Source organism: Ascaphus truei, unplaced genomic scaffold (assembly GCF_040206685.1).
Source record: "Ascaphus truei isolate aAscTru1 unplaced genomic scaffold, aAscTru1.hap1 HAP1_SCAFFOLD_485, whole genome shotgun sequence".
NCBI classification, from domain to species: Eukaryota; Metazoa; Chordata; class Amphibia; order Anura; family Ascaphidae; genus Ascaphus; species Ascaphus truei.
Genome location: NW_027456816.1, coordinates 55028 through 80564, shown reverse-complemented (window position 1 = coordinate 80564; position 25537 = coordinate 55028). Strand labels below are relative to the sequence as shown.

Sequence of the window (25537 nt, the reverse complement as noted above, 5' to 3'; positions counted from 1 at the left end):
ATCTCGGGTTGGTCCTGTGATGGCAGTGTCCTGTCAGATCTCACTCACACAGGGATCTCGGGTTGGTCCTGTGATGGCAGTGTCCTGTCAGATCTCACTCACACAGGGATCTCGGGTTGGTCCTGTGATGGCAGTGTCCTGTCAGATCTCAGTCACACAGGGACCTCGGGTTTGTCCTGTGATGACAGTGTCCTGTCAGATCTCAGTCACACAGGGACCTCAGGTTTGTCCTGTGATGACAGTGTCCTGTCAGATCTCAGTCACACAGGGACCTCGGGTGAGTCCTGTGATGACAGTGTCCTGTCAGATCTCAGTCACACAGGGACCTCAGGTGACTCAAGCGATGACAGTGTCCTGTCAGATCTCAGTCACACAGGGACCTCGGGTTGGTCCTGTGATGACAGTGTCCTGTCAGATCTCAGTCACACAGGGACCTCGGGTGGGTCCTGTGATGTCAGTGTCCTGTCAGATCTCAGTCACACAGGGACCTCGGGTTTGTCCTGTGATGACAGTGTCCTGTCAGATCTCAGTCACACAGGGACCTCAGGTTTGTCCTGTGATGACAGTGTCCTGTCAGATCTCAGTCACACAGGGACCTCGGGTGAGTCCTGTGATGACAGTGTCCTGTCAGATCTCAGTCACACAGGGACCTCAGGTGACTGAAGCGATGACAGTGTCCTGTCAGATCTCAGTCACACAGGGACCTCGGGTTGGTCCTGTGATGACAGTGTCCTGTCAGATCTCAGTCACACAGGGACCTCGGGTGGGTCCTGTGATGTCAGTGTCCTGTCAGATCTCAGTCACACAGGGACCTCAGGTGACTCAAGCGATGACAGTGTCCTGTCAGATCTCAGTCACACAGGGACCTCGGGTTTGTCCTGTGATGACAGTGTCCTGTCAGATCTCAGTCACACAGGGACCTCGGGTGAGTCCTGTGATGACAGTGTCCTGTCAGATCTCAGTCACACAGGGACCTCGGGTGAGTCCTGTGATGACAGTGTCCTGTCAGATCTCAGTCACACAGGGACCTCAGGTGACTCAAGCGATGACAGTGTCCTGTCAGATCTCACTCACACAGGGATCTCGGGTTGGTCCTGTGATGTCAGTGTCCTGTCAGATCTCACTCACACAGGGATCTCGGGTTGGTCCTGTGATGGCAGTGTCCTGTCAGATCTCACTCACACAGGGATCTCGGGTTGGTCCTGTGATGGCAGTGTCCTGTCAGATCTCACTCACACAGGGATCTCGGGTTGGTCCTGTGATGGCAGTGTCCTGTCAGATCTCAGTCACACAGGGACCTCGGGTTTGTCCTGTGATGACAGTGTCCTGTCAGATCTCAGTCACACAGGGACCTCAGGTTTGTCCTGTGATGACAGTGTCCTGTCAGATCTCAGTCACACAGGGACCTCGGGTGAGTCCTGTGATGACAGTGTCCTGTCAGATCTCAGTCACACAGGGACCTCAGGTGACTCAAGCGATGACAGTGTCCTGTCAGATCTCAGTCACACAGGGACCTCGGGTTGGTCCTGTGATGACAGTGTCCTGTCAGATCTCAGTCACACAGGGACCTCGGGTGGGTCCTGTGATGTCAGTGTCCTGTCAGATCTCAGTCACACAGGGACCTCGGGTGGGTCCTGTGATGTCAGTGTCCTGTCAGATCTCACTCACACAGGGATCTCGGGTTGGTCCTGTGATGTCAGTGCTCTCTCAGAAATCACTAACATGGACCTTTGGTGGGTCCTTGTTAGGCCGCGCGTATAGTGCCCGTGACAGCGACGCAATGCGTGATGTCACCCGTCGCCATTGGCGAAAGTGAAATTTGTATTTTGTTTTGCGCGCTGTCGCGGGCGACCTGGCCATTGATTGGTTCAGGGGCTGTCACATGAGGCGACAGCCCCTGAAAAATCAAATATTCCCGGCTGCAAAAAATCGCGTCGCCACGTTGCCCCGTCGCTTTGTCGCCTACTATAAGCGGGCGACGTCGCATCGCCGGCACTATAAGCGCGGCCTTAGGCTAGGTCCCCAGTGGCTTGCGGTGGCGCGCGCTACAGAGTGCACGCCGCACACAAGGCACAGCCCTCTATGGGGCAGGCCCCAGTCGGCGTGTGTGCGCACAAGCTGCATTGCGCGAACGCCTTGGCCAAAAGACAAGATTTTCGTCTTTTGGTGTGGCGGCTGAGCAATGTCAAAGTTACGGCGGCGGTTCAGCGAATGTGGGTGAACTCGCCATGTGACATCATGGTTGTGCCCCCGGCACTTCCCCCCAGTCGCGAGTGATCTGGAGTCCATCAGATCGCTCGGCTGGAGGTGGAGAACGCCGGGAGGTTCTCCGTCCCACGCAATGGGGCCGTAGCCTAACGCTGCTTATCTCAAGACAGGAAGAGGACCCGCAGGGCTGAGGAAATCATCAACCTGAACCGCGTGACAGGGACTGAATTGAGTATAGTCAATTGACCGTTCAGCGTCCTCTCAGTTCTCACTCGCACAGGGACTTTTGAGCTGAGTGTCCTCTCAGTTCTCACTCACACAGGGGCCTTTGAACTGAGTGTCCTCTCAGTTCTCACACACAGGGACCTTGGGTGGGACCTTGAGCTGAGTGTCCTCTCAGTTCTCACTCACACAGGGACCTTGGGTGGGGCCTTTCATCTGAGTCTCCTCTCAGTTCTCACTCACACAGGTGCCTTTGAGCTGAGTGTCCTATCAGTTCTCACTCACACGGACCTTGAGTGGGACCTTTGACCTGAGTGTCCTCTCAGTTCTCACTCTCACAGGGACTTTAATGTGACCTTTGACCTCAGTGTTCTCTGAGTTCTCACTCACACAGGGATCTTGGGTGGGACCTTTGACTTCTGTGTCCTCTCTGTTCTAACTCACACAGGAACCTTTGAGCTGAGTGTCCTCTCTGTTCTCACTCACACAGGGACCTTTGAGCGGAGTGTCCTCTGTTCTCACTCACACAGGAACCTTTGAGCTGAGTGTCCTCTCAGTTCTCACTCACACAGGGACCTTTGAGCTGAGTGTCCTCTGTTCTCCCTCACACAGGGACCTTTGAGCGGAGTGTCCTCTGTTCTCCCTCACACAGGGACCTTTGAGCTGAGAGTTCTCTCTGTTCTCACTCACACAGGGACCTTGGACCTGAGTGTCCTCTCTGTTCTCACTCACACAGGAACCTTTGAGCTGAGTGTCCTCTCAGTTCTCACTCACACAGGGACCTTTGAGCGGAGTGTCCACTCTGTTCTCACTCACACAGGGACCTTTGTGCTGAGTGTCCTCTCAGTTCTCACTCACACAGGGACCTTTGAGCTGAGTGTCCTCTCTGTTCTCACTCACACAGGGACCTTTGAGCTGAGTGTCCTCTCAGTTCTTACTCACACAGGGACCTTTGAGCTGAGTGTCCTCTCAGTTCTCACTCACACAGGGACCTTTGAGCTGAGTGTCCTCTCAGTTCTCACTCACACAGGGACCTTTGAGCTGAGTGTCCTCTCTGTTCTCACTCACACAGGGACCTTTGAGCTGAGTGTCCTCTCAGTTCTCACTCACACAGGGACCTTTGAGCTGAGTGTCCTCTCAGTTCTCACTCACACAGGGACCTTTGAGCTGAGTGTCCTCTCAGTTCTCACTCACACAGGGACCTTTGAGCTGAGTGTCCTCTCAGTTCTCACTCACACAGGGACCTTTGAGCTGAGTGTCCTCTCTGTTCTCACTCACACAGGGACCTTTGAGCTGAGTGTCCTCTCTGTTCTCACTCACACAGGGACCTTTGAGCTGAGTGTCCTCTCTGTTCTCACTCACACAGGGAGGGGCCTTTGAGCTGAGTGTCCTCTCAGTTCTCACTCACACAGGGACCTTTGAGCTGAGTGTCCTCTCAGTTCTCACTCACACAGGGACCTTTGAGCTGAGTGTCCTCTCAGTTCTCCCTCACACAGGGACCTTTGAGCTGAGTGTCCTCTGTTCTCCCTCACACAGGGACCTTTGAGTGGAGTGTCCTCTGTTCTCCCTCACACAGGGACCTTTGAGCTGAGTGTCCTCTCTGTACTCACTCACACAGGGACCTTTGAGCTGAGTGTCCTCTCAGTTCTCACTCACACAGGGACCTTTGAGCTGAGTGTCCTCTCAGTTCTCACTCACACAGGAACCTTTGAGCTGAGTGTCCTCTCAGTTCTCACTCACACAGGGACCTTTGAGCGGAGTGTCCTCTCTGTTCTCACTCACACAGTGACCTTTGAGCTGAGTGTCCTCTCAGTTCTCACTCACACAGGGACCTTTGAGCTGAGTGTCCTCTCAGTTCTCACTCACACAGGGACCTTTGAGCGGAGTGTCCTCTCAGTTCTCACTCACACAGGGACCTTTGAGCTGAGTGTCCTCTCAGTTCTCACTCACACAGGGACCTTTGAGCTGAGTGTCCTCTCAGTTCTCACTCACACAGGGACCTTTGAGCGGAGTGTCCTCTCTGTTCTCACTCACACAGTGACCTTTGAGCTGAGTGTCCTCTCAGTTCTCACTCACACAGGGACCTTTGAGCTGAGTGTCCTCTCAGTTCTCACTCACACAGGAACCTTTGAGCTGAGTGTCCTCTCAGTTCTCACTCACACAGGGACCTTTGAGCGGAGTGTCCTCTCTGTTCTCACTCACACAGGGACCTTTGAGCTGAGTGTCCTCTCAGTTCTCACTCACACAGGGACCTTTGAGCTGAGTGTCCTCTCAGTTCTCACTCACACAGGGACCTTTGAGCGGAATGTCCTCTCAGTTCTCACTCACACAGGGACCTTTGAGCTGAGTGTCCTCTCAGTTCTCACTCACACAGCGACCTTTGTGCGGAGTGTTCTCTCTGCACTTGTGTACCTGTTCTGGTTGGTGGCAGTTATTGTCGGACAGTTTGATAAGGTGCAGGGTGTAACCTTTGCCTCATTACAGGTAGTGATTAAAACATTTCCCAGAAACACATAGGTCATTAACATTCTTACACCTCCTGGCACATGATATCCTGTCCCTGTGGCCAACCGTGCAGAGCAATGCACCGCAGGACATGTACACACAGAGAACATGCAGAGCAATGCACCGCAGGACATGTACACACACAGAACATGCAGAGCAATGCACCGCAGGACATGTACACACAGAACATGCAGAGCAATGCACTGCCAGACGTCCACACACACAGAACGTGCAGAGCAATGCACCGCAGGACATGTACACACAGAACATGCAGAGCAATGCACCGCAGGACATGTACACACACATAACATGCAGAGCAATGCACCGCAGGACATGTACACACAGAACATGCAGAGCAATGCACCGCAGGACATGTACACACACAGAACATGCAGAGCAATGCACTGCAGGACATGTACACACAGAACATGCAGAGCAATGCACCGCAGGACATGTACACACACAGAACATGCAGAGCAATGCACCGCAGGACATGTACACACACAGAACATGCAGAGCAATGCATCGCAGGACATGTACACACACAGAACATGCAGAGCAATGCACTGCCAGACGACCACACACAGAACATGCAGAGCAATGCACCGCAGGACACGTACACACAGAACATGCAGAGCAATGCACCGCAGGACATGTACACACACAGAACGTGCATAGCAATGCACCGCAGGACATGTACACACAGAACATGCAGAGCAATGCACCGCAGGACATGTACACACACAGAGCATGCAGAGCAATGCACCGCAGGACATGTACACACACAGAACATGCAGAGCAATGCACCGCAGGACATGTACACACACAGAACATGCAGAGCAATGCACCGCAGGACATGTACACACACAGAACATGCAGAGCAATGCACCGCAGGACATGTACACACACAGAACATGCAGAGCCATGCACTGCCAGACGACCACACACAGAACATGCAGAGCAATGCACCGCAGGACATGTACACACACAGAACGTGCATAGCAATGCACCGCAGGACATGTACACACACAGAACATGCAGAGCAATGCACCGCAGGACATGTACACACAGAACATGCAGAGCAATGCACCGCAGGACATGTACACACACAGAGCATGCAGAGCAATGCACCGCAGGACATGTACACACACAGAACATGCAGAGCAATGCACCGCAGGACATGTACACACAGAACATGCAGAGCAATGCACCGCAGGACATGTACACACACAGAACATGCAGAGCGATGCACCGCAGGACATGTACACACAGAACATGCAGAGCAATGCACCGCAGGACATGTACACACACAGAACATGCAGAGCCATGCACGGCCAGACGTCCACCAACAGAGAACGTGCAGAGCAATGCACCGCAGGACAAGACCACACAGAACATGCAGAGCCATGCACCAACTCTTTAGAGGGGGGTTAGGGAAATGGGACCCTGACTGAAGGATTGTGCGCATGTGTCAGCTGCCTGGGGCAGGTACCAGATTGCTTCCCACGTTAGCTGGCAAAAGGTAATTGGGTCCAGGTAATTGTCATCCAATACCTGAGACCCAATGTTAGGGATAGAGCCCAAATCACATATAAACGATTGTAAGCTCTATGCCCAATGTCTCATTATTTTACCTGAATGATGCCCGATGAACTGCTAACCTGAATCCTGGTTATTTCCTTGTCCCCTTCCCAAGTAAGTGTATATATTCCATTTGTTATTTGTCCAACATTGTGAGTCCACCTGTCTTTTAAGGAATAAAATCTCTTTATTATATCACAGTCGTATTCAATTCAACTCAGTTAATTTGGTGTATATTATAACACTGTAGCTATCGTGACAGGGGGCCATGTGTAAAAGTATTGTACTGTGTGTATATTGCAGCAGTCTTTAATTTACACAACCCCCCCCTCTCTCAATGACAATAGAATTGAGAACTACAGAATGTAATGCAGCGATTACGAAGAAGATAAAGACTGTAAATTTGTATTATACATGATTATTTGTATTTTTCATTCTTCCATGATTTTCCAGATAAAATAAAAAATCTTCTTTAAATTCACGAGAATCATTGAAACACTCCCACCCCCAAAGAAAACATGGTTCACATTATGGTTTCTTTAAAGCAGTCCTTCAAAAAGGGATGTCTCATTTTTTAATCTTTTTTTTAACTTTAAATTTAAATTCCAATGAGACATACACGCATGCGCATAAATGTGATGACACACATATGCGTTTCAACAAGGTTCCAATGATACATACACGCATGCGCCTAAATGTGATGACACGCATATGCGTTTGAACAAGGTTCCAATGAGACATACACGCATGCACATTAAATAAAAAAAGTATGAAAACAAGAGAAAGTCTTGCAAAAGTTGAATGTATTGAATAATACATATAGAAAAAAAGATATATATTTTTATTTTTGGGGTTTCTTATAAGAGTTAATTAAACATGCAAGTGTATTGTAATTATACTGCAAAATGCAACGTCAAACAGTAGTGATGATTACAGTAAAATGTAAAAAAGTATTGAATATGAAAACAGCAATACACTGTTTAAGGTTTTCTATAAAGCTCGCAATTATTCTATCCTAATCAATAAAAATTGCACTGTCACTAAATTGTTGCCTATAGTACTAGGATTTTTAAATCAGATTCACAATGCACAACCAACGTTTCAAAAAGGCGATATTATACTGTAGGTCCATCGAAATCCCTCTTTTTGCCTTTTTCCGCTTGATGTCAAAGTTTATTTTCTGGGGAAAAATAACATGATGCCATTATTTCCGGTATTGCGCATGCGTCAAGGCGAGTCATTGGGAATTAAAGCAGCAGTTCAAACAACTTCTGATAGGCTCTGGCTCTTGAGCCCCGCCCTCTCCCTAGTTATCCACCAATTATATCTAGTGTAGTAACTGCTCAGTCAATCATATTGCTGGACTACATTTTCAATAATTGTGCAAGAATTAAATAACCCTGAGCAAAGCAACTGATTACAGGAAAACGGACCGATCTGCAGCTTACTGTAACTAATCACTTGTCTGTGTGCATAATGTATTGATGCACATACTGTACTGTACACACAGTACATTATTTAAAAAAAAGAATATATATATTTTTTAAATACGGCAGCTTGAACTGCAGCTTTAAACTTAATACTGTACTGTATAGTGTAATACAGGTAGTCAGGTAGTTACTGTAGTAAATTATATTTACCTTCATTATAGACTTTGCCAAACGGGTGGTGATGAGCCACTGTCAGTCCCGTAGTCTTCATTATACACATAGTTGACAGGTGACAGTGGGCCTGCTACACATGTAGTTGACAGCTGATGAAGCTGGAAATCTTTTTGGTACATGCAAGCTTGCTGGTACCTGTATGTGAAATCAGGCCCATTCTGGAAGTTTTGCAGGTATCCTGGCAAGGACAGATGTCAAGGATTGCCGTTCACCAGGTTTTCACTGACGGTCGTACCATTATTGTAAGACGGTGCAGGCGCCGGTGCAGGCGCTCTTGCCGGCGCTGTTACATTGCTGGATTGGGATTGACGAATCTTATATGGATTCAACCTGGACTTTCTCCTTTTGAAGTTTCCATGATCAAACACACTGGAAAAATCTGGTACCACACACCAATACCCTCTTCTATCTCTAGCTGCAGGGTCAATACGAAAAAAAAACACGTATATCTACTTAATTTTTTTCTTATCGCACGCTTCCACACACAAGCGTCAGGTGAAAATTTGTAAAAATCATAGTTCGAAATGAAATATTCATAAATTTGGGTAACAGTCGCCATGTTATCTGCTGCAGCATTAATTGCAGAACAAATAAAAAATGCATAAGTACAGTCAGGTCTTTTATATGTCTGTGGTGTACTCATTGTGTCCAGTCAGCAATTGTGCAGGAGAAAGAATGTAAAAAAAAAGATACAGAACGTTGAGTTTTACAGTTTCTATTACGAAACGCCTAAAATTGATAACTTCTTCAGGGTCCTTAAGTACCAAGGTCAACTCACAATGGACCACTGTGGCAAACATGGGTTTATCTGTTTTTTTAGACACCTGCAAGTCGACACAGTAGCACAAGCACTGTACACATTACAATTCATTACAATTCATGAATCTCTGCCACCTGTCAGGAACGCGAAGAATTGCACCCAATTAAATCCAAAACCATTAAATTAAACAGACCGACATGAATCAACCGTGGGTGCCGGGTGGCGTGAAAGCGACATGAACGCGGGAATGCAAAATTAATACAGCGTGGAATACATCTGATCCAACGACAACAGCTCCGTGACCTTTTACAAATACGGCCGCTGCATCTGTACTTATTAATCCAGAGGAAGGCAAGCAAAAAACCCCAGTGTCATATCATCCAGATATCTCATAAGGGGAAAAATAAATGCTTCCTGACTCCAAGAATTGGCAACCGGATTAATCCCTGGATCAACATCCTTCCCATGTATACTTATTTGGTATATCCCTGTATACCTTACTTTCTAAAAAGATGTCCAACCTTTTTTTGAACAAATCTATTGTATCTGCCATCACAGTCTCCATGGGTAATGAATTCCACATTTTAACTGCCCTTACTGTAAAGAACCCTTTCCTTTGTTGCTGGTGAAATCTCCTTTCTTCCAGCCTTAAGGGATGGCCCCGAGTCCTTTGTACTGCCCGTGGGATGAATAGTTCTTTTGAAAGCTCCTTGTATTGTCCCTGAATATATTTGTATATAGTTATCATATCCCCTCTTAGACGCCTCTTCTTTTTTTTTTGTAACTTAAATTTTTATTGGTTTATAACAGAATACATTACAATGCATTAAAAGATACATTAAAGGATACATTAAAGGATACATTAAAGGATACATTAAAGGATACATTAAAGGATACATTAAAGGATACATTAAAGGATACATTAAAGGATACATTATGTCGTGGGAATCCTCATTGTCTCCGAAAATATAACGATATTAATAGTATTGTAACAGAACTTCGACCTGTAGTCAAACTGGTGAGCCTAGAGGGCTGAGACAAGGCTCGCATTCCGGAGTCAATATAACGGTGACAAATCCACCTTCTAACCGAGGGGATCAGACGCACAAGCTCAGTTACCGACTCATTAACAGCCCAACCGACAGATACACGAATCAGCCAAACGACGTATATACCAACAGGTAGACAACAACATGGGTAGACAAACAAATGTAAAGACCGACAAACAGACAACCATACGGATGGACAAACCGGTGGACAAACATTGAACCAAGAGGTAAAGAAAGGGGGGGGAGTAGAGGGGGTTGGAGGTAGGGGGGGAGGGGTGCTAGTGATCGTGGGTGTGTCTCTTAGCTGTTACGAGGTATGCTGCCTGGCTAAATTGTGGGCATCTGGTACAGAGCGTGAGTGTATCACACCTCTCCCTAGACCCCTCTTCTAATGTAAATAAATCTACTTTAGCTAGCCTCTCTTCGTAAGTTAGAATGTCCATCCCCTTTATTAATTTGGTGGATCTTCTCTGCACTCTCTCTAGTTCCATAATGTCTTTTCTTGGGAGTGGTGCCCAAAACTGTACTCCATATTCGCTTGCTGAGAAAAGCCAGTACAGGTTTGCATTTACTTTTCAAAATAAACAATATTTATGGAGAGTACTCCCGCAAGGTTTCCATTCCTCGCCGATATACTTCCATAAAGCACTAGCAGGTGTAATTGAACCCTTAGGATACGGAGACAAAATTTTGCAGTATGTAGCTGACCTTCTTATTCAAACAGAGGACATACAGGAACATGTAAACATTTTACATTATCTTTGGGAAGCATTGATTGTGACGGTGAGGGGGTAGCCAGGCCAATAATAAAGGTATTATGTCCTGCTGGGTGCGCCTGAGCCATATTGGGAAGTTTGAAGCCAGCTCAGCCAGGAGCTCTGCAACCCAGTTATGGCATGTGCAGTCAATTAGTGATATGCGCTCCAACATAAAAGTCCAATCCTGGTGTAAATCCTTTAGGTAATAATGTAGAAAAATAGGAACTGGGGCTAGTGAGGTATGTATTCATAATGTAGCATATACCATTAACAAGAGCTCTAGCCCTGAAGGCTGAAATATGAAGAAAATCAGACCTACAGCCTCATTGGGGGAGCCCAGAGGTAGGTAGAAAGAGGAATATCTAATCACAATTTGTATTGCCCCAGTCCTGTAGTTCTTGGTGAGCGTGCAGCCAGGAGAATGCAGAGAGATCCAAGGGAAAAACCTCCACCGCACAGCCCTGAACAGACGGGTCCCACAAAACTAATACAAATATATCAAATGCTTTATTCTTCCATAGTTAAAAAACGGAGGTAGGTACCCTCCTACACGTTTCAGGCAATCCGCCCTTTATCAAGGACTTTGTTCAGGGCTGTGCGTTGGAGTTTTATTCCCTCAGTTATGGCATGTGAACTGTATTGTAATAAAGATGTATGTGTGTTTTACTGTTCCAGGAGTGCCAACCAGCGGAGACGTGCAGGGCGTGAGTTTCAGGGGTGAGTTTATGGTAAAATGTTGTCAGGGTGTGTTTGGGTAGAAGGGGGCCAGAGTTGCTGGTTACCCCGAAACATGTACTCGGGAATCCTACCAGATTTCTGAGGACATGAAGACACAGACCACCGGACAAAATCCTCCATAGGACGCAGTTTGCAGCTCATCGCTAGATCGCCCTGCTTCAGCACAGATCAGAACAGTAAGACCGGGCAGGGGGATAAATCACATTCAAGGAGTCCTCGGTATCTGCCCAAACCCCCAGAACCCAATGTGGGGTTCAAAGTATCACCCACCAGGTATAAGGTGGCGAGGGTAACATGTTTTCTAAGTTTATGGTCTATAATGTAGACCTCAGTATACAAACATCCCACACAGGAACTCCCATGGGGGCAAAGACCGGTGCACTGCGTCTCACAAAAAGAACATGTGGGGTATGATGCTCAAAAGGGTTTATTCATATAAAAACATGGACAAAAAAGTACTGATACAGGCACTTACGCGTTTCACACGCAGGGTGCTTTATCAAAGAGCCATTACTAGGTGTATACTCTTATAGCACCTCACTTGAATTCACTTAGATTTCACCCAATCGGATAGATAATTAGGACAAGTGCCAGATGATTATATGCAAATAACAGGGACTGTGCTACAGGGAACACCTAGTAAAGAAACTTGGTAAACTGCAAAAAAGGAGTGCAGTTTGAATACATCTCTGTAATTTATACACTTGTAGCCAGGTCCCCTAGATTTGCCCCGTTTGTCCCTACCTCCGCTGCTATGGGAGAGTCAGGGAAGGTTGCAGAGCGAGCAGGGAGTGCTCCGGTGTCTGGCAGGCTCCACGGCAAGCCGAGCGCCCAGGGCGTCACCATTTTGGTATTCGCACATGCGCAGTGAGTCCGCGAGGCGACGCCGCTGGAAGAGAGATTGCGCATGGGCAGGGAGTGGCTGCGGTAGCACGCGAAGCATAGACCAATGAGAGGAGGGCTAGAGCAGGGGACTACAAGTCCCATGAGCACCAGTAAGACCAGGTGATGCCAGGGAGCCAATAGGGCGACAGGAGCTCCGCAGGAAGAGGATATGAGGTAGCGCAGGGGAGCACATTGCTCAGACCAGACTAGGAAGGGGAAGAGGAAGGAGCTCAGTGTGTAGGGAGGCAAGTAGCCTCTATGCTAGGCCAGGACTTCCCCCATAGGCCCCAGTTAGGCCCCTGAGTCACCAGTCAGTTTGTGGTATTATAGGCTAGGAACCTGCCCCAGTAGTGGTGTCAATACAGAGACACAGTGGTCGCTGCAGAGTGTAACAGAGGTTTGGGACAAAACCCCATCCGAGACATTGTCATCCACCCGGGTGGGTTCGCCCCGGAGGAGCATCGCGGAAGGCCCTGTGTCTGCGGATCCTTTGCGAAGATTGTCTGCTGGTCCGAATGGAGGAGCGCTCGGCAGGTAACTCTCAAATAAGTGCACCAACTGTAACATTCTCATTCTAGTGGCTGCGCAGTCACACACACACACACACACACACTTGGGGGTTTGCAGAGTGGGACATTGAACATGGTGGAGTGTCGCGTCCTGCGAGACGCTTTGGCTAGTTGTGTCTCCTTGGGGAAGAATACAGAATGTTATGCATAGGAGGTTATGTATGGTGTCCGTTAGTAAAGCTATTAGTTTTTATACACACTGTGTGAATATTATTGTATTGGTGTCCTGCGAGGAACGACTCCCGCTCTGCTGGGAGCCATCGCAGGTGGAGGCGCTGCATCTGGTAAGAGAGAATACGTATATGTACTTGGCCCCAGGCTCTCCGTGGCAGAGGCTTAGGCCCTGCGAGCCAACACGTTATACAGCCTTGGTAGTCTTCCTGTACCCTAGGGGAAACAGGGCTACATTTGGAGGCGCTGCTGAGATTAAGACCTGGGGTGCCCAAAATTTAAATAAACTATCTGTGACTGTCGCGGCCCCTTTTAATCTCCAACATCCCCGAAAAAATTCGGGGATGTTTTCCGTCTCTCATAGGCCTTGTCCGCGCGACCCGAAATCGCCTGATAGCGCTAATAGCGCTAGACAATGAAAGCTCTTAGCGCTACACAATGAAAATGCCCGCAGGCACCCAAAACTGCCGAAAACGGCCCGCATCAGCCCGCGATTTGCCCGCAATTTTTAAAATCGCGGGGAAAAGGCAGCAGGAGGCTAAAGGCGGCCGCCACTGTAGATCATGGTTCTACTTTCCCGCCAGAGTGTACGCGACTGGGCGCGACAGAAACACACACTCGCGTTGAGTGGTTGCAGTGAGTCAGGTACCTATCACCTTGCCTTTAGAGATGTTGCAAACTGCATTAAGGCAACTACCAGGATTTTCAAAAGCCCACCTGGTGGATATTCAAATAGACAAGGACCCCCAGTGGAATACCCTCCTGGTTGATTGCCAGAGAGACCTTTCCCCCATGGAGCTGCGGCCCCCACAGTTTCTGCAGCTTCTTAATGCACCCTCTGGCGGTAGTCCGCTAATCTATCCTATAGAGGAAACCCAACCCGAAGTGTGCAGGGAAGAGTGCCCAACGCCTTTATCCGTCAATTATCCGTCAATTATCCAGAAAGTGAGGTTGGTAGCTGTCGGTCTGAAATCAGCCGTCTGGGATCCTGTGTATCAGAAGAAGCGGAGCTATGGAGGGACATGCTGCAAAAGCTCACGGAAAAGATAAGCCAGTTGGCTTCTCAGCCAAGTCTACCGCCCTTAGTCGAAGCCTTGACCCTGGCGTCCCATTCCCAGAACTACCAGAAATTGAAAGCCTTCTCTGGGGTCCTGCCCACTCCTACCGGGGAAGATGGGATAGAGCCTTGGAAGGAACACACCCAGACAGTGATGGAGAAATGGTCCTGTACAGAGTCCATCAAACGACAACGTCTGATGGAGTGTTTGAAACCCCCGGCTTCTACTCTGGTCAGTATTCACCGGGAGCAACACCCTGACCTAACTTCCCGGATGATAGTGGAGTTCCTGACGGAAGCCTACGGTGTGGCGGAAGATGAAGGAGCCCTCTGGGCTAAGTACTATGCCATCAATCAGAAGGATGGAGAAGAATTGTCGGCCTTCATTCATCGAGTACAGATAGCTCTAGGGCCCTTGCTTTACCGCAAGCTTGTCTTCGCATCCCAAATGGATGAATACCTTCTTAAGCAGTATTTGCAGGGCTCCAGCCTGAACCACCCCATAGCTAACATGATTCATGATTATCTTACGCGAGGGAGTCCACCTACATTCACGGGCTTACTTAAGCAAGTCAAGGAACACGAGGCCCACCTACTACTTCATTCTCCTCAGAAGTCCTCGACAACCAAAAGCAAGGGATCTTGTGAGAAGAGGGAGGAAGCCCCATTCAAGTCAGTGGCAGACAAGCCAAAATATTCCAGGAGGGCGTCTCCCCCCTACAACCTCCGCACGCCGCCCTGTGACATGGTGTGTTTCAAGTGTGGAAGGAGGGGCCATCTATCCTACGACTGCCCTATGGGAGAGCGCCGGGACCGGAGCCCGTCTCCCAAGAAATATTCCCCTAACGTGATGGTCTGTAGAGTATACACAGCGGGTGAAGAAACCCCGGGGGGCTACGACCGCCAGAGGACCCAGCTGGAGCCACTGCCGCTGAGGACAACCCCACCACTGATGGAAACACCCGAGTAGGACCGGTAGCCCTCATACGTGTACTCGTGGATGGCATCTATTCATTGGCGTTGCTGGACACCGGGTCACAGGTGACCATTATATACTGAGGGTTTTATGATCAACACCTGCAGAAGAGGCCATTGAAATTGGCAGAACATATAAAAGTAAGAGGATTGAGCAGTGAAGACAATCCCATTGACGGTATTGTAACGGTGTGTCTGGAGTTCCAGCAACTGAATACTGGGAAATCCCATCCCAGGGATGTCGAGTCACTATTGTGCCCGGAACCTCAGGAGTTACCTAAATACCCGATCATTTTAGGGACCAATGCTGATATTGTACGTGCAGGAATTCGGGCCTATTTACAAGAGACAAACGAATTGCCCATGTCTAGCCTTCAGCTACAGCTCGTCAAGGTGAAAGAGGACCCTAATGTGTCTACACACGACAGTTATGGATTACTCTTCTGCGGACGATCAGGACTGACTGAAATCCCACCTCGGTGGACACAGCGGATGTCTGTCTGGTGTTCTTATACGGATCGAGATGAAGCTGAACACCTATTCTCTTTGGAAAGTACCCCATAGGAGGATGCTCGGAGAGGATACAAGATAATAACCGAGATCAGGGACTGGCATCCCCCATTCCCTGTCGGACTTATGTGTCGTTACAAAATCTATTGCCCTTCACTATGGCTGTTGATGCGGGCCAGAGACTGGGTCGGATATATCCTGTCAGCTCAGTGGAAAAGCCGTTTCAAGATAATGCAGCGGTCGCCCATGAATCCACGGGGAGGTTGGATTTCGATTTTGGGTCTTCAGTGCTGCCAGATGAGTGGAGAGACCGGCTGAGGGCAAAACTAGAAGACCGACAAAATGTGTTCTCCACCAGTGAAATGGATGTGGGGTGCAGTCGCAGTGCTCAACATACCATCCGCCTGAGTGATACGACCCCTTTCCGTGAACGCTCTCGCCGTATCGCCGCTAGTGATGTTGACGATGTACGGGACGTGATACATGAGATGGAAGAGGCGGGAATTGTAACGGAGTCAAGAAGCCCCTACGCTTCCCCCATTGTGGTCGTTAGGAAGAAGAATGGGTCAGTGAGACTGTGTGTAGACTATCGGACGCTGAATAATCGCACGGTCCCGGATCAATATAACCTTCCTCGTATAGAAGAAATTCTGAACGCCTTAAACAGAAGTCAATGGTTCAGTGTCCTGGATTTAAGGTCTGGATATTACCAAGTACCCATGAGCCTGGAGGATCAAGAAAAGAAAGCCTTCATCTGCCCTTTGGGGTTTTATCAATTTACTCGTATGCCGCAGGGCATCTGTGGAGCGCCGGCCACTATCCAGCAGCTAATGGAGAAAACTCTAGGAGATATGAACTCTAGAGAGTGTCTGGTGTATCAGGATGACATCACTGTCTTCGGGAAGACACTGGAGGAACACAAGACGCGGCTTCTAAAAGTGCTGGACCGTCTGGCAAAAGAAGGGCTGAAATTGTCTCTAGATAAATGTCGGTTCTGCCGGACCTCAGTGACCTACGTGGGACATATAGTGTCAGCGGAAGGGATAGCCACAGATCCGGCCAAGGTAGAAGCTGTAGTGAATTGGCCACGGCCCGACAATGTTATGGAACTGCGCACTTTCCTGGGCTTCTGCGGGTACTATCGTTGTTTTGTGGAAGGATACTCCCGCCGAGCCAAACCACTCAACAATCTCCTTAAAATATATCCGGAGGACACAAGACGCAAAGCAGCATCCGATCGTCAGTCGTTTGGTGACAAATGGACGCCATAGTGTGAACAGGCCTTCCTGGGCCTAAAAAGAAGTTTTGACGGCTGTGCCAGTGCTCGCTTATGCTGATCCAGAGCAACCCTATGTTCTACATGTGGACGCTAGTCTCAATGGACTAGGCACGGTACTACACCAGAAACACCCGTCAGGGCTTCGGCCTGTAGCTTACATTAGTCGCAGCCTAACACCCAGTGAACAAAATTATCCTGTGCATAAGTTAGAGTTTCAGGCTCTGAAGTGCGCGGCGGTGGACAAGCTCCATGATTATCTATATGGAGTTGCTTTCGAAGTGCGAACGGACAATAATCCCCCCACGTACATCATGACCTCAGCTAAGCTGGATGCGGCTGGCCACTCTGTCTAATTATAATTTCACTCTGAAATATAAGCCCGGCCCTCTGAACATTGGGGCTGATGCACTGTCTAGAAGACCTGGACTCCTTATCATCCTGAAGGTGATGCCTTACATGAGCGATTTAATCGGACTTTGCTGGACATGTTAGGTACTTTAACAGGGACACAGAAGACAGAGTGGAGTCGACATGTGGAAACGTTAGTGCACGTGTACAATTGTACTCGACATGAATCTACTGGATTCTCTCCCTATTTCCTCATGTTCGGGCGAGAGGCCCAGCTGCCCGTGGATATACGACTAAGAGTATCCACTGATGGAGTTCAAAATGCCAATCACTTCAAATATGTAAGGCGGCTTCAGGAAACTCTACAGCAAGTGTATCGACAGGCAGAAAAGTCTACGGAAAAACTGAATGCGGGAATAAAAAACGTTATGACCACAAGGTCAAACACCGTGAATTCCATCTTGGCGACGCCGTACTTCTCTGCAATCTGGGAATACCAGGAAACATAAGCTAGTCGACCGTTGGCGGGACGGTGTTTATGAGGTGGAATCCCAGGTGCCTGGCCTCCCGCTATACCGTATCAAGGACTCTGAGGGTCGGGTAAAGGTATGGCATAGAAATCATTTACTTCCCATTCCACAGGTTGGAGAGGATGAGCCTGAAATACAGGCTACCCCTTTGGATGGTGAGCAGAACTCACATGAGGTTGGGCAAGAGACTGTAAATGATACCACCTCTGAAGATCCAATGGAGGGACCCTCTCAAAGGGGCCCCCGAATTCAACGGGCATCTCCCGGAGGAGCTACGGGTAAAGGGCCCCGTAATCTAGCATCTACTAGGGTGGCTCCAGAGAGTCAGCCATTGGATCCACAGAGTCCATGTTTTGTGTCGGTAAGTGACTATTCAGAGACATTAATCCCCTCAAGGGAAGAGGCTGTGCCTCAGAACTATACTGGTCACTCTCCCGAGTCACTACAAGTCCCATGAGCACCAGTAAGACCAGGTGATGCCAGGGAGCCAATAGGGCGACATGAGCTCTGCAGGAAGAGGATATGAGGTAGTGCAGGGGAGCACATTGCTCACACCAGACCAGGAAGGGGAAGAGGAAGGAGCTCGGTGTGTAGAGAGGCAGGTAGCCTCTATGCTAGGCCAGGACTTCCCCCATAGGCCCCAATTAGGCCACTGAGTCACCAGTCAGTTTGTGGTATTATAGGGACAGGCCCTAGGCTAGGAACCTGCCCCAGTAGTGGTGTCAATACAGAGACACAGTGGTCGCTGCAGAGTGTAACAGAGGTTTGGGACAAAACCCCATCCGAGACATTGTCATCCACCCGGGTGGGTTCGCCCCGGAGGAGCATCGCGGAAGGCCCCGTGTCTGCGGATCCTTTGCGAAGATTGTCTGCTGGTCCGAGTGCAGGAGCGCTCGGCAGGTAACTCTCAAATAAGTGCACCAACTGTAACATTCTCATTCTAGTGGCTGCGCAGTCACACACACACACACACACACACACACACACACACACACACACACACACACACACACACACACACACACACACACACACACACACACACACACACACACACACACTTGGGGGTTTGCAGAGTGGGACATTGAACACTGTGGAGTGTCGCGTCCTGCGAGACGCTTTGGCTAGTTGTGTCTCCTTGGGGAAGAATACAGAATGTTATGCATATGAGGTTATGTATGGTGTCCGTTAGTAAAGCTATTAGTTCTTATACACACTGTGTGAATATTATTGTGTTGATGTCCTGCGAGGAACGACTCCCGCTCAGCTGGGAGCCATCGCAGGTGGAGACGCTACATATGTAGCCAGGTCCCCTCTGCGTGCCTGCTGCCCCGTGACCCCCCCTCGTTTCCTCCACTGCCGCGGGTCACTCGATGGACCCTCCGGCACTTCTGGAGGGTGGGAGCCAGTGCAGGGAGCGTTTAGCGTACGGCGGTCCCCGGCGGCTCCCGAGCAAGGCACCGCCATCTTGCGTTAGATCGCGCATGCGCAGTAAGTCCCGGCGGCCCGGCAGAGTTGCGCATGCGCAGGAAGGAGCGCGCGAACGCTAGCCTACCAGGGAAAGCTCTTAAACGGGACTACAAGTCCCATGAGCCTCGGGAGCGGCCCCATGATGCCAGGGAGCCAATAGGACTGCAGCATCTCCCTGCAAGGGAGAATAGATACATTTCGCGCGCTGAGCCCACGCTAGTCAGTGCTGGACCAGGAGAGCTAGGGAAAGGAGGTGAGTGCAGGGGTCTGTGACCCACTGCATTAGGCCAGTAACCCCCCTAGGCCCCAGATAGGTCCTGAACTCCCCCAGCTTGTGGTGCTTAGGTACCTTCCTAAGGGCACCAACGTATCCTATATACATATTATCTTTACACATAGTGGCAGCGCTGACCACGGGACAAAGGGGTTAGGCTGTGGACACGGTGTGGGGATACACGGTGGTGGGCAGGTACACTCTTAGTGGAGTGAAAGACAATTGGGACTGTGTTATTGACTGTGGAGTTACCCCCTAGGGGGAGTATATTATTAAAGTGTGTTGTTATTTCCTGCATATATATAAACTGGTTATATACATCCTCGTGTATGTACTTATTGTATATGTGGGTCCTGTGTAGGCAACCCTCTACATTTCTAGAATCCTGCACAGGTGGAGGCGCTGTAAATCAGATCGAGCTGACGGACTCACCCCAGGTTCCCAGCAAGCGGAGGATCAGGCCTCTTGTGAACCGACAGGTATATGCACCACACCTGGTAACACATAGGTTTCCACCCACACACACTGTATCTGTGATTGGGATAGAGGGAATACCCGTTACATTTGGAGGCGCTGCTGAGAGCTCAGGCCTGGGGTACCCTATTCAAAACAGTATCATAAGAGATCAGCAACATGGTAATTCCCTCACGTCAAGAGGTCGATGCGTGGGCTACCTCCGTCCTGGAACCACCTAGTTACGTCATGGCCGTAGGGAACGTTCCAGCGTTAGTGGCGGAAACTGACATCCGGGACTCGCTGAGGAATCTCTTAGGACCAGATAAAGTATGGTGCCGTGGCAGGGTGTTCGACTCTACTTATAATAGGAGCGCCATACTATTCACTGTGGGGCGGGACATATGCCAAGAAACGGTCTCAAACACTCTAGTAGCCCCCAAGTGCTCGCCAGAAGGTTACCCCCTTATATACTCTGAATTACCAGTCATACTGGAAATGTTTTCATCAAGGGGTCCCATTCAGGTTCCAGATGAACCGTCCGCCAGTACTTGGCCACTAACTGCACCAGTGTCAAGTACTCCAAACCGGGTAGACCGTGCCCCACCCAAAGTCTCCTTTACCCCAAGCGCTCTCACGGGAGCCACTAGTTGGGCTGACAGTCCGCCTCCCTCACCAGCACCCGCCCTCCGTGAGATGAACTCCCGGCCTATCAGAGACAGTATGGTAACTAATAAAGGTTCCGTAATGGGGGTGACGCTCCCTCAATTCGTAGAAGCCATCACCATGGCCTCACAGTTCCAAAGCTACTGGAAACACAAAGCTTTCTCGGGAGTACTTCCAATACCACAGGGGGAGGAAGGGATAGACCTTTGGAGGGAGAATGCATTAAAAGTCGTGGAGGAATGGTCGTGCACTGACACCGTAAAAAGGCAGCGTATCATGGAGTGTCTTAGGCCTCCCGCTTCTACCATTGTAACCATCCACCGGGACCAACACCCAGAGTTGATGGCGTTTGAGATGGTGTAGTTCCTGCTGGAAGCGTACGGACTACTAGAAGATGAAGGAGTGATCTGGACGAAGTACTTCAATCTTTATCAGAAGGAGGGAGAGGACTTGTCGGCCTTTATACACCGCCTGCAGCTGGTCTTGGGAATCCTACTCAATCGTAAGCTGATTCTGGGATGGATGAGGCGCTTCATAAGCAGTACCTGCGGAGATCAATCCCCACTCACCCCATAGCTAATATGCTCCGCTGCAAAATAATGGACGGGGGTCCCCCTATGTTCACCGGGTTGCTGCGCCAGGTGAAAATTCAGGAGGCACATGCTTTGTTACACTCTACCGCAAAATCCAAGAGCCCCTCCGTCTCAAAGGGAAAGGGCTCTATGGAGAAGAAGGAAGAGTCTGCTGCCCCGTCCAAGGGGTACAAGCCAAAAATCCCCCGACAGACCACCTTCCCCGTCCAAGGTTCGTCCAGAACGCCGCGAGGTTGTGTGCTATAACTGCGGTAAGAAGGGCCATGTTGCAGGGTATATGCAACTACACACGCGGGTTTCTTGACAAGGCTTATTTATTTAGCCTTGAAATATATACAACACACAAAACAAAAATAACTTTCTTATCAGCAACAAAAGGAAAATGGCTTTCTTCAGCAGACAGACAAAAATTGTTTCACTTTAGCAGACAGTGTATATGGCAGTTGCCCTTTTCTATGCAGGGGACAGACAGTTCACAATTCAGTTACTTTGTTTATCAGACCTTGTATCAGGAAATCTCTTTAGCAGCACCTTACTCCTCTCTCATCAACCAACCGCTTCATGTGTCTACAACAGACTAGACATAGGTTTTCCAGGCATATAACTGGTGGCTTGTATTTACCCTGTCACATTCCTCCCCTGTTAGTGTGTGGCTGGGGCTACGCACGGCTGAAGCCCGACCATCCACCCCTTCTCTAGAAAAGAAGTCAGCATTTGCGTTCTCTTTTCCCGGCCTATGCTGAATCTCAAATGAGAAGGGTTGGAGGGCCATATACCACCTAGTCAATCTAGCATTGGAATCCTTCATGCTATTTAACCATTTCAGTGGAGCATGATCAGTCACCAAAGTAAAATGGACTCCTGCCAGGTAATGCCTCAAAGCCTTGATTGCCCACTTTACTGCGAGGCACTCTTTCTCAATCACTGAGTAATTTTTTTCCCTTGGGAACAATTTCCTACTCAGGAAAAGGATAGGATGTTCAACTCCCTCAAACTGTTGTGACAACACTGCCCCTAGCCCTATCTCTGATGCATCTGTTTGCACAATAAAAGGGCTGTTGAAGTCTGGGCTTCTAAGGATGGGACCCTCTGATAGACACCTTTTTATGTCCTCAAAGGCTCTCTGACAATCCCTTGACCACACCACTTGTGTAGGGGCACACTTTTTTGTGAGGTCCGTTAAAGGGGCTGCCACTTCCGAATAGTTGGGGATGAACCTCCGGTAGTACCCTGCTAAACCCAGCAGAGAGCGTACCTGCGTTTTTGTTTGGGGGGTCGGAACTTCTTTCAGGGCAGCTACCTTATCGGCTAGTGGCCTTAATTTTCCACCTCCCACTGCATACCCTAAGTATTTGGTTTCCGCTTTACCCAAGGCACATTTCTTAGGGTTGGCTGTGAGCCCTGCCTCTCTTAGAGATTTGAGGACCGCTTTCAGCCTATTCACATGGGCCCGCCAGTGTTTACTATAAATGAAAATGTCATCTAGGTAGGCTGCGGCATAAGTCCTATGGGGCCTCAGTACCTTATCCATGAGTCTCTGAAATGTGGCTGGGGCTCCATGCAGTCCAAATGGCATTGTCATAAACTGGTATAAACCCATGGGAGTGGCAAAGGCTGTTTTGCATTTGGACTTTTCCTCTAAGGGTATTTGCCAGTATCCTTTTGTCAAGTCCAACGTGGATATATATTCCGCGTTACCAAGGGCGTCAATTAATTCGTCCACCTTGGCATCGGATATGCGTCAAACTTGGATACCGCATTGACATTTCGGAGGTCCACACAAAATCTTACCTTCCCATCGGGTTTAGGGACCATAATTATTGGACTGCACCACTCACTGCATGATTCCTCAATCACTCCTAAGTGTAACATTTCTTGTACCTCCTTCTCTACCAGAGCCCTACGACTTTCAGGCAACCTATAAGGACGGGAACGTACTTTTACCCCAGGTGCTGTCTCGATTGCATGGGAAATTAAGTTAGTTTGTCCTGGTAAGTCAGAAAAAACATCCTGGAATTGTGTAATTATTGCTAACAAGTCCCCTTTTTGTTCAGAGGACAACTGTTTACCCATTGGGATTTTATCGTCACTCACGATGTTCTCCCGTGGAGGCTGAGGACCCAAGTCCGATTCCTCCTCCCCCGGGTGGATGAATAGAGACCGCTGCATCTTCCAGGGGTTCAGCAAGTTCACATGGTAAATTTGTTTACCCTTCCTGGACCCTGGTTGAGCGATCTCGTAATCCACATCACCTGTACGGGGGAGTACTTCGAATGGGCCCTGCCATTTGGCAGGAGTGTACTCTCGCAACTGGGTAACAATAACATCACCTGGTCTCCTGGGTGAAACACTCTCATGCGAGCATTCTGATTGTAATGTCTCTCCTGACTGTCCTGGGCTGATCAAAGATTCTCCCTGGCAAAATGGCCGACCACATCTAGGCGCTTCCTAAGGTGTAGTACATATTGCAGGGTATTCTTAGAAGGGGACTGTTGTTCCTCCCAGGACTCTTTTAGGAGGTCTAGGATACCCCGGGGTTGGCGGCCATAGAGCAATTCAAATGGAGAGAATCCCGTGGAGGCCTGGGGAACTTCCCGCATTGCAAACAGCAGAAAAGGGAGAAGTTCATCCCAGGCTCTCTTCTCTGAATCAACAAATTTCCTCAGCATCCCTTTTAGAGTTCGGTTGAATCTTTCCACCAATCCGTCAGTCTGTGGATGGTAGACCGATGTCCGAACAGACTTGACCTCTAGTAACTTTAAGACATCCTGCATCAGTTTAGCCATGAAATTTGTACCTTGGTCTGTCAACATAACCTGGGGAAGTCCAACCCGTGAGAACAGTTCCAACAACTTGTTGGCTACTTGCTTCGCCGTTGCTGTTCTCAGGGGGAACGCCTCAGGATATCTTGTCGCATAATCAACTATTACAAGGATAAACCTGTGTCCTTTCGCAGAAGGTTCTAGAGGTCCTACCAAGTCTACCCCAATCCTCTCAAAGGGAACTGACACCAAGGGTAGAGGAACCAAAGGGGCTGGTTTTTGTCCTTTTGGACTAGTTAGCTGGCACTCTGGACATGCTGCACATAGCTTAGCAATATCACTATGCATCCCTGGCCAATAGAATCGGGATAAAATACGGTCCAATGTTTTATCCCTGCCCAGGTGACCACCCCAAGGGACAATATGGGCTAGAGTGACCACAGACTTAACAAACGCCTTGGGAACCAATATCTGTCTGGTGACCTCCCCTGTTTGTGTCTGCCTATTCTTGTTCCTTGTTCTCCGCAGGCGGAACATGGAGAAGGTTCCCTCGCAGGAGGGGGCTGTGGATAGCGCTCCGCTGGACTGGTTACTGGAGACCAGGCATCTGGTGGGTCCTGTGGGCGACGTCCTCGGAAGTTCATCTCACTTTGCGACGAGCCGACATCCGGAAGGAGATGAGGGTCTCTGCGGGGACCAGCATTTGGACTCCGTCCTTGCTGGAACGACTGCTCCTTCCGTTGGACTTGGCGGTTCCGTGACGGGCCGTAGGTTCCCCATTGATCCGACCTCCCTCTTTGGGCGTCCGCAAGTGCCGGTGGAGTCGGGTCCAGGACACTTGCCTGCTGCTCAGCCCCAAGGAAGTTCTCCACGAGTCGGACCTCCAAAGCTAGGGTTTCAGCAGCGTGGCGTTTTACCCAAGAGCGTGCGGGAGGGGGTATTATTTGTAGAAATTGTTCCAAAACCACCTGCTCAAGAATTGCCTCCTTAGTGCGCTCCTCGGGTTGTATCCAGCGCGTACATAAGTCCAATAACCGCTGAGCGAGGACCCGGGGTCTCATCTTAGCGGTGTACTTCATGTTCCGGAACTGCTGACGGTAAGTCTCTGGGGTCAGACCTAAGCGATCCAGTATGGCGGCTTTTACTTGTCGGTAGTCCATTGCCTGATCTGCTGGGAGACCCTGATATGAGGCCTGGGCTTCTCCTATGAGGAGCGGGGCCAAAGCAGTTGCCCAGCGATCTGTAGCCCAGCCCTGAGCTTCGGCAACTCTTTCAAAAGTCAGTAAAAAAGCCTCTGGATCCTCGTTCGGAGCCATTTTCCTCAGGATGACCGGGGGTTTGCTTGCAAGTTCTGTACTGGCAGACCCCTGTAATTGGGTCAGCAGCTTGGCCATTCGCTCCTCCTGTGCTGCCTGCTGCTGGGCTACGAGCTGGGTTTGCTGCTGCCAAAGTCTTTCATCTCTCTCTGCTTGCAGCCGGGCCTGCTCGCACAAAAACTCTTTAAAAAATT

At 49.4% G+C, this 25537-nt stretch overlaps 1 long non-coding RNA gene across 1 annotated transcript; it reads right to left on the bottom strand.

Moving 5' to 3' along the window:
- Positions 1–7116: 7116 nt before the first annotated feature.
- LOC142484966 (uncharacterized) lies at positions 7117–11494 on the bottom strand. Its single transcript, XR_012798319.1, has 3 exons — positions 11118–11494; positions 8157–8595; positions 7117–7696 (listed from the first exon to the last, which is right to left on the bottom strand). It is a non-coding gene; the product is annotated as an uncharacterized LOC142484966 (long non-coding RNA).
- Between the last annotated feature and the right edge of the window lie 14043 nt (positions 11495–25537).